The following is a 10,818-nucleotide window of genomic DNA, read 5'->3' as shown; positions in this document are numbered from 1 at the left end:
TTGAAGGATTAGAATGCTTTCCAAGTGTTTCTATCAGAGCATATAACAGTCTGTTCCCCACTATTTAAGTAACGTTCTGATGAAATTCAGCACGTGAGATTGCTATGTAGTGAGATTCTTTCAGGAGTCATATGTCACTGGACCAGAGATAGACTGTCCCTGCATGGCTGGATGGAGTAACTGAGGTGCCCTTTTCAGCAGATACTTTTATAGAAGGCTCCTCTTATCCATGGGGAAGGTGTTCCAAGACCTCCAGTGGATGCCTGAAACCACACCCATAGTACCAAACTCTCTCTGTATACTGTGATTTTTCCTATACATACATACTTACGATTATTTAACTCATAAATTAGGCACAGTAAGAAATTAGCAACAATGACTCATAACAACACAGAACAAACAGAATTATAAAAATATACTATAACAAATGTTATGTGAATTTGGTTTCTCTCCATCAAAATATCTGATTGCACTGTACTCACCCTTCTTCTCATGATGATGTGAAATGATAAAATATCCACGTGGTAAAATGAAGTGAGGCAAGTGACGTAGGCATTGTGATGTGGCATTAGGCTACTATTGACCTTCTGACATCGATGAGCATATATCAGGATATGTAAGGTTCACCTGCTTTTGGACTGTGGTTGATGGCAAGAAACTGAAACCTTGGAAAGCAAAACTGCAGATATATGTGGGAACTACCTTACTTCACAGTAGTAGGAATCCATTAAAGATTGCAAGAAATATTTAAATTAAAGGCTGGCTTATCCCAAAGTATTGAAAGGCCCAAATATACAAATTCTTATTGAGTCATAGGTAAGTAGCAGTTTAATTGTCCTGCAGAAGTATAATAGAAATGATAAGTGATGTATGATAAGTAAAAAGGAATAGAAGTATAAGGGGGAAAAAAAGCATGGTTTTTAGTTAACAACCTAGCCCCCAGTTTTAAGAGGTCGATTCACCTTGTAATGAAGTAGTAGTCATTATTAACCAGCCAGAATGCCTGGGATCTTCTTAAAAGCAACAACTTCAGATTATCTCCCAGGAGAAGATTTTCCATTTCTGTATTCTGAAAGGCTGGCTGCTTAAAAATTTCATAGCCATCTAGTGTTCTGCCCTTCTCCAACTGGCACATATGCTGTTGTGATCATTTTCTTAAACCAGCAGGCTATTTTGACAGAGGGCACTGTGTCAGCATTAATTTACCTCACTATATCCTTTCATGAACCAATCCAGGGAATCCTAAACCACATCTTTCCTTTGCCTACTCAGTTCTGTGTATCTGAAAAATTTATCTCATAAAGAAATCAATGAAAGGCCACAACTCTTTAGATTTATAGAACAACAATATTACGTGTGCTGTAAGACAGTAAAAGGAACATTGATGTCTTGAAGGTAACAGTGGTGATTATAAGGAATTTATTAGATGCATCAGATAAAAGTCATTATTGAAAGAATTGTTTTTATATTCAAATACCTTCAAATAAGTGCTTTAAGGTTGAGGGAAGTCTGTTTCTGATCCAACTAACATTTGTGGGATTTATTAATGGGTACCTGCTACGTGGGCCAGGCATGTTTTATTTCATTTTAGTCTTAATAAGTGCCAGTATTGTGCTTATGCTAAGGATACAAAGACAAAATGTCATCAGCACCTTAAAGAGCTTCATAGTCTAATAGGGGAGAGAGATTCATAAATAGAGAGTTAAATTCAGCAACAATGTGGTAAGTGTAAAGGAAGAGGCCAGCACAGAGGGCTATGGGAGCACACAGGAGGGCTTAGGCAAAGTCTTCTTTCTTTATTTTTTTTTAATGATTTTATTTATTTATTCATGAGAGACACACACACAGAGAGGCAGAGACACAGGCAGAGGGAGAAGCAGGCTCCCGAGGGGAGCCTGTTGCAGGACTTGATCCCAGGACCCCGGGGATCACCACCTGAGCCGAAGGCAGACATTCAACCCCTGAGCCACCCTGGTGCCCTTTAGGCAGAGTCTTCTTGAAACAAAGACTTGTTTTAAAGTCTTAAAGAAGGATAGAAGGAAGAAGAAATAGCTGGAGGCAGGGCCAAGGGCTAAGAAACAATGTTTCAGTGGTACTGGAGAACAGAGAAGGATGCGGGGAATGGCAGGAAATGATGGCAGGAGAGTCAGGAGACTCCAGATCATGCAAGGCTTCATGTGACATGTTAAGGAGCTTCCCTAGAAGTCACTTAGTGAAGTATTTTGTTCCTGGTAGGATAATTCTGTGGGGAAAACAGTTTGGAAAATAACAGATTAAAAAGGCTTCCGTAACACAGAGTCTGTGGGAAGCTTAAATATGCTAATATACCTGGTGACTCGGCAGGGACATACTATACAGTTTTCTGACTATGAAACACTTAGGAAAGATCATCTTTTGGGACTAGAGTTCTGAGAAGCATACTTTGGGAAATAATAGACACCCCTTTGGGGGAGCCACTAAGGGTTTTCAAATAGATGGGCGATATGGACAGTTTTGTGTTTTAGAACACACAGGTAGCATTCCAGAACTCTCTGGCAGGAGTCGAGGAGACAATTGTAGAGGGACAAAATTGATGGCAGAGAGGCCAATTAGGAGACCATTGTTCTAGGGGAGCAAAAATGAAGACCTGCACTTGGCCGTAGAAGGAAGGCAAGCTTTAAAAAATGTTTAGAAGATTGACAGAACTTGATCATTGATCGAATGTAGGGAAAGTGAGGGATAGGAAAGATTCAGTTTCTAACGTGGCTGATCAGGAGGATTGGGTACAAACAATTACGTAATTAGAAGAGGGGGCATAGGTTAAGGAAGATACCATGACTTCAGTTTAGGGCAGAGTTGAGATTGAGAAAATCTCTATCATATCTAGGGGAAATTTTAGGAGATGGTTGGAGGTGAATGTGTAATAATTGGATGTTTCTGTTAAATACCCAGATTTGGTAGTCAACAGCATTTAGGTGTAGTTAAAATTATGACAATATTAAAAATTACTCAGGAAGAGCAAGTAGAATTAGAAGAAATATAGAACAAGTAGAGAAACTTGGGGAATTCCAACAAAAGTGTTTACCTACAAAGCAATTTCAAAACCTGAGACAACTCAAACCATAAACACAGGCTGCTATTTAAAAACACCAACAACACGATATTAGATCTATTTTATTTATTTATTTATTTTTAAAGATTTATTTATTCATTTATGATAGACAGAGAGAGAGAGAGGCAGAGACACAGGGAGAGGGAGAAGCAGGCTCCATGCTGGGAGCCCGACGTGGGACTCGATCCCGGGACTCCAGGATCGCGCCCTGGGCCAAAGGCAGGCGCTAAACCACTGAGCCACCCAGGGATCCCCCATATTAGATCTATTTTAGTGATGCTTTTGGATCTGCAGTAAGTTCATGTCTTTCTTTACATAGACTTCACGTTTATGTTCTCTATCAAATATCTTAATAAGCGTCTCCACTCCCACTCCAATTAAATTAACAGATTTTTTTTTTTTTTTTAACTTTGAAGTGTTTTCCTTCTTTTCCTTGCTCTTTGAAAACAGATTTGGCAGCAAATAGAGATTTGAACCGAGGCCATCATATTTAAACCTATGATTTTGCAGATTGCTAGTGGTGGCTCCAACGTTTCTACACAGGAAGGGCTTAGGCTGGTTGAAAGAAGGTGCTAAAGCAAGGCTTATATAAGAAATGTTTTTTTACTAAGATTGAATGTTTCTCTGGGGAGAATTGGGGGTTGATGAAAATTATACATGGGGTGGAGGGAACTAAATTTTCCATAGAGCCCTCCACTTGGTTCCATGATGGTATTTCACATAATCAAATATGTAGCAATTAATGTTCCATGTATTTATTTATTTGAGAGAGAGAAAGAGAGATAAAGAATGAGAGCATGAAGCAGGGGTAGGGCAGGGGGAGATAGAGGGAAAGAGAATCTTAAGCAGGCTCCACGCCCAGCACAGCACAGAGCCCGAGAGGCAGGGCTCCATCTTATTACCCTCAGATTATGACCTGAGCAGAAATCAAGAGTCAGATGCTTACGGACTGAGCCACCCAGGTGCTTCTGTAGCAATTAATATTTCCAGCTGTGTGGATCCCTGGGTGGCTTGGGGGTTTAGCACCTGCCTTCAGCCCAGGTCATACCCCCGAAGTCCCAGGATAGAGTCCCGCATCAGGCTTCCTGCATGGAGCTTGCTTCTCCCTCTGCCTGTGTCTCTCCCTCTCTCTGTGTCTCTCATGAATAAGTAAATAAAATCTTAAAAAAAGTTTCCAGCTGATGTTAAAACTAACCCTCTAAGGTCTAACATATCTCCTACAATTAAATTATGCTAAGACTCATCTTCATTGTGTATCTATTACCTAATGTATAGTGTTGATTAAATTACATATTAACATTCTATTCTTTAGTATATTGACGTCGCTTTTTTTTTTTTAGCAGTGTGGCAGAATTTTAAAATACAATCACCCATGGCAAAACACAGCTTTGTTTAATATTTACCATTGTTATCTCTCAGTCCTTATATTGTACATACCAAGATTTTTACATAATCTTCTAAATCCTTTGTGGAAAGAGTCAAGAGTATAAATAAAAATGAGTAAATAAGTATCTGCAGCATTATGCCTATTATGATAAATTATATACAAGATAAATTATATATCTCATTCACTCTTATGTTGTAAATGACGTTTTGGCATTTGTGTTGCAAATTTAAGTTATATGAATGTGTAGGAGTATTAAGGAACACAGAACAAACTTTAAAAAAATTGTGGAATAGTCTGTGTGTATATTAATTAACAGTAATTTAATAGATTATACCTCATTGATTTGAAGAATTAAAGCAATTAGTTTCCTTGGCACAGAGTTTCTTCCCAGGAGTAATTTAGGCATTATAAAATCTGTCATGTAGTTGTAACGTTGGAAAAAACAGAGACAATGTCTGCCGTACATGCCCTCTCTAAATTCAGCTTTACAGTAGGCTGTTTTGCCCGGAATCCTTGCAATGGGTCCAATTAAGTTAAAGCTTAATCAAATCAAGGTGGTTTTCAATGCCCAGTTTCATGATCAAAACAATGTTTATTGTGATGTTCTGGGAATGGTGAATGCATGGCTACTTCTTTAGCACAAGAGATAATGTTTGGTTAAAAAATAAAACTATGGCAGGGCAGCCCCGGTGGCGCAGTGGTTTAGCGTTGCGTTATGGGGTGTGATCCTGGAGACCTGGGATCGAGTCCCACATCGGGCTCCCTGCATGGAGCCTGCTTCTCCCTCTGCCTGTGTCTCTGCCTCTCTCTCTCTCTGTGTCTCTCATGAATAAATAAATAAAATCTTTAAAAAAAAAAAATAAAACTATGGCAACAATTACTTCTTCCAAAGGCTCATTTCTTTCAAAGAATGACAAAGAAAGGACATTTTATAGCAAAAGAATCTGCAAATTTAGAGCAGAAACAATAAATTGCATCTTTTAGGACCTCAAAGCTGGTGCTTAAATTTTTTTTTTAATTTATGAAGAAGAAAACATATAATAAATAGGAACAGGAAATACAGGTTTGAAGAAAAGATATTCTATAGCCTATTCCTTGTCATAAGAAATTGGAAGTTAGGTACTGAAGGTGAGGTTTTAGTTAATGAAATAGGTGATTACATTAATTAGTATTTATTAGGAAATTTAGCTCTGAGATGTCTGTTTTCCCCCTTATATGTGATATGACTTAGGAATTTCCTAGGAAATTCTCATAAGGTCTGCTTTTACAGATGCGTAATGGTAATCTTTATGGGAACATATCTCCTCTGCAGAAAGATGTCAAGTAGCTCTTTGTTGTGAATTTTCTGACTTCAAATTGAAAAGGAATCTCAAAGGTAGGAATCTGTAGTTTAAGGATGACTAAAAAGGAGAAGGCCTCATAGAAAGGCTAAAGAAAATTTCAAAGTCACAAAGTGGTTAGAGGCACCATTTCCACATCCACATCTCCCCTGCCTCATTCCCAGAACATGGACAATCAAAAAACGCCCAAGGAAAATATGCTTGAGAGTCAAAGAATAGCAAAATAATGTTAGTAGTGAAAAGAATTAAAGAAAATTCATTCAGGAATGCCTGGGTGGCTCAGGGCGTGATCTCAGGGTCCTGGGATCAAGTCCCAAAACAGGTTCCCTGTGGGGAGCCTGCTTCTCCTTCTGCCTATGTCTCTGCCTCTCTTATGAATAAATAAATAAAATCTTAAAAAAAATTCATTCAGATATATGTGATGATTTTCTTATGGGTCTTCATTCACTAGAGACATAGATTTTATTTATGTCATCTTACAAAAACCAGATCACATGAATGACCAAGAAATCCAGGCACATGTTTGTGAAACAATTTTGATAGATTTTCTGTGTTTAAGTATGTGCTTTTTACTTAATCCACTTTTTAGTAATATATAATCAATCCACAAAAATCATAGATTCAGTAATTGGTTGATTTGGTGGTAACATTTATATACTCGTGTTATTTCTAATCATGCATTCAATTTTAAGAAATGGCTGGTTTGTGTCATAACATGGTTTGCTTTCTATTTTTTTAATATAATTATGTGTACATATGTAATATGTATTACTTATCTATATTTTATATAAATGCTTGCATTAATATTTACTGTTTGTTCTTATTATAAAAAGGACTCTAAACTGTTATCTTTTAAAATGTTAATTGGCCCGATTTTACATATAAACAAAGATTACTTAGTTAGTATCTGAATGCCGATGAACATCCTTCCATCCCTTTTATTTTCTCCAGTTCTCTCTGTAGCCATCACTTTCAGCCACTATTCTCACTTTATACTATATCTCCCTGTTCCTGCTAAATCAGGTTGAAATGGCCTTGTCAAGGAAATTGTGAATTCAGACATAGTCAATTTAGATTTGGCAAAAGCTATGAACAATATTTTCAATAAAAAAGTCAAACATTTTCTAAAGAATCTAATTTAGAACAACATTTTTGAGAATGGATATTCAGCACATAGGGCACCTACAAGATGATCCATGGATTATGTGATAAAACTACGGGTGCTTCTGCTTTTATTTATGCTTCCTTATTCTTTAAAAATTTCAATCTTTGTATGTTTTACAATGTACACAATTGGTTCATAATATGTTAGTCTAATAGAGCATATTTAATTTTTTTTCTTTTTTACTGCTAGGTGAAGATCAAAGAAATTAAGAAATCAGAAGAGGAAAGATTAAGAACATTTGCTTATTAATCTGATAGACATAGATTTGATTATTACTTCTAACACTTACTAGCTATGTGATCTTAGGCAGGTTGCATAACCTCTCTATACCTCAGTGTCCTTGTCTGTGGAACAGTAATAATCTTGTATTACTTACCTTATAAGTATTATAATCACATAATGCTTACCATCTAGGAGAATAAATTAAATGATGACTGTAAAGCACTTAATGCATAATATATATGCAAAGATTTTGGGTATTTGTATGATTGGAAAAGGTCACATGGAAACCTATAGAGTAATAGACCCAAACTCAAGGTTTTTCTTTTACCAAGACATGGATTAGAATTTTATTATGGTCTGAGAAGTTTCAATTATCACATATTATTCAGACAGATCTGTTCATAAATATATATGTATATTAAAAACTTTATTTATTTACTTGAGATAGCACAGACTGGGGAGAGCAGCAGAGGGAGAGGGAGAAGCAGGCTCTGGGCTGAGCAGGGAGCCTGATGCAGGACTCAGTCCCAAGACCCTGGGATCATGACCTGAGCCACAGGCAGAGGCTCTGCTGGATGAGCTATGCAGGTGCCCAGGTCTGTTCATATTTTAAGGAACAGACTACAAAATCACTTTTCTGAAACCAATGAACTAGCACATGATGGCCTGAGTTACATACAGCATTAATTTTAGTTCCATTAAAAAAATATTTATTCACTTAAAACAGATAGATAGCCTGTGCTGTTTTGGGCATAGAGCCTGCTTAAAATTCTGTCTATCCCTCTGCCCCTTTCCCCTTGCCTCCCTTTCCCCCCCCATCTAAAACAAAACAACAAAAAACTTTTAACTTTGAAAGTAAAGGTAGAAAATGTGGTCTGAATACTTATGGCAATTGACTTAACATAGGACTTTCATCCGAGTCAATATATGAATTTAGCAGAAATTTATCTTAAATAAATATGCAGTGAAAAACAAATTCAATGATATATCCATAAAGAGCTCAACATGCTCAACAAATGTATGAAGCACCTATTACAGACAAAATATTGTAAAATTCTGGGAGTGAGTTTGAGAGAGATGAAAATAAGATACACAGATGAATAAGACTTGGTCCTTCACCCCAAGATGCTTACAGTCTGGTGAAGGAGATATACTTGTACAAGGTAGACATAGGAAATATTAAAACAAAAACGAAAACAAAAACTTGTGGGATAGTAGAAAGAAGACTACTGGGGTTGGATCTTAGGCTTGGACTCAGAATAAGTTTCTCTTACTTGCTGGTCTAGACTAAGTTGCCACATAAAAGACAGAACACTGAGTTAAATTTGAATTTTAAGTAAACAGTGAATAAGTTTTTTTTGTTGTTTTGTTTTTGTGAATAAGTTTTTAATTGTAAGTATATTCTATTAACATGGGAAAAACACTAAAAAATTACTTTTAAAATAATCTGAAATTCAAATTTAACAAGGTATCCTGTATTTTTATTTGCTAAATCTGGCAACCTTGTCTTAGGCAACGTGCAGGCTATTTATGGTTTGCTTAGTCCATCCATCCTTTTCTCCTCTATGTCCCTCCTAGAGGCTGGCTCCTTGTGATCTCTATTTCCTGTACTGCCTTACCCAGTTGGCTTTTTATTGAATTAACTCAGACCTGGAAGGAAGGTAGACAGTAAGAGGAGAGAGAGGTTAGGTTTTCTTCTTTGCCTCTTCCATGACTCAGCAAAGCATTGTTGGTGGTGCCATGGTTCCTCTATAACTACAGGTCATGCCTGACAGTTCCTTCTACGTGACTTCAGCTTTCCTGAGACTCTGGTTACACTTTTTCCTCCCACTCCTCCTTCAGTGTTAGGAATAGCAACAGCTTTCCTCTGCTGCTAAGCTCTGGGTGCTTCAGCGTCCTTTTTGGTTTCCCTAACTTTGACCATTTCTTTGTGGGTAGTCTATTATTTAGAGGCACTGAGTTAAGTTCTGTTTTCTTCCTGGACCCTAGTTGATAAAGCAAGTCTCTTTAATTTCTTTGAACCTCATCTTTTTATTTTATAAAATGAGGAAAATAAACACCTCCCTCAAAAAATTTTTTGTACAGAGATTATATATATGGATATTTTGCTAGGGGGCCCCAAAATTTGGATTTATATTTAGTACACTATATTACTGACTCTTTCCAGTTGTGAATGGCAGAGTAGTGCCTATTGAATCAAATCTCCTATAGATAACAATTATAAACTCTTGACCGAATATTGAAATCAACTCTCTGAAGGAATTGGATAATGACCCAAAGCAGGCAGACAATGAAGTAGAGTTAGTAACCGGATGAAGAGAACAGCACTGGGTAAATTTCTCATTTTTTAATAACTTTTGGACTGCACCAAATGGGGAAGCTAAAAATCCAATAGTCTTACTGACTGAAGAACCACAGGACAGAGTTTAGGGCAACTAGAGCCATTGGAAATTGAGGGAAGAAATCCAAGAAAGGAGAGTTCTAGAAAGAGGCAGTTCCAAATTACATGTATAAACTCTTCCTAAATTTCTGGCTGAACCCTGAATCATACCTATGTGGGGCAGACTCAAACACACCAACTAAAACTAAAGAACAGTACAGAGATTTAAGCTGCTACCTATTGCAGAAGGGCTGGTAGCTTGAATCTCATTATTTTAAGTATCTATTAAAACAATGGACACCTCTCAGAGAAATATAGCAGAATCTAGAGTCTCTACAACATATCACTCACTAAAATACAATCCATAATTGCTTGATGAAGAAACAGAAAACATGAAAAATTTTAAAGAATAGAGAGGCTTTGCCTCTAAGAAAACACAGATGTTGGAAGTATCAGACACAGATGTTAAAACAGCTGTTATAACTATGCTTTAGGAAATAAAGAAAAATATGCTCACAACATGTGAAAAGATAAGAAATCTCAATAAGGAAATAGAAACTACAAAAAATAAAAATTCTAGAACTGAAAAACACAATGTATGACAAAAATATCCACTGAATGCATATGATAGAAGAAGGGATTAATGAACTCAATAATAAGTCAATAGAAGTTATACAAATTAAAGAACAGAAAGAAAAGATTAAAAAAATTAAAATCCTCAAAGGCCTGAGGAACAATATCAAAAGCTCTAACATTGTATAACTGGAATCCCAGAAGGAGAGAAGAGAGAAAATGGGAAGAACAAGATATTTGAAGAAATAATGGTTGAAATTTTCTCAATTTGGTAAAGGAAAGAAATTTATAGCTTCAAGAATCTCAGAAAGCCCCACTCAGCATAAGTCCGGAGAAATGCCACACCCAGTCATATCATAGTGAAACCCAAGGTGTTTAGAAAATCTTGAGAAAAAAGCCTGAGCAAAATGACACATTGTGTAAAGAGGAACAATTCAAATGTTCAAATGAATTCAAACAATTTAAACAGCCTCATCAGTAACAATGAGCTTAGAAAACAGAAGAACAATATCTTTAAGCCGCTTTAAAGAAAGAACAGAAAACCCAGAATTCTATATTCAGCAAAACATCTGTCAATAATGATGGCAAAATAAGCACATTTTCAGGTAAAGGAAAACCAAGAGAATTCATTGCCAACAAACTGCAAGAAATGCAAAAGCA

This window comes from Vulpes vulpes, chromosome 16, assembly GCF_048418805.1.
Source record: "Vulpes vulpes isolate BD-2025 chromosome 16, VulVul3, whole genome shotgun sequence".
Lineage (NCBI taxonomy): Eukaryota > Metazoa > Chordata > Mammalia > Carnivora > Canidae > Vulpes > Vulpes vulpes.
This window is presented reverse-complemented; position numbering follows the sequence as displayed.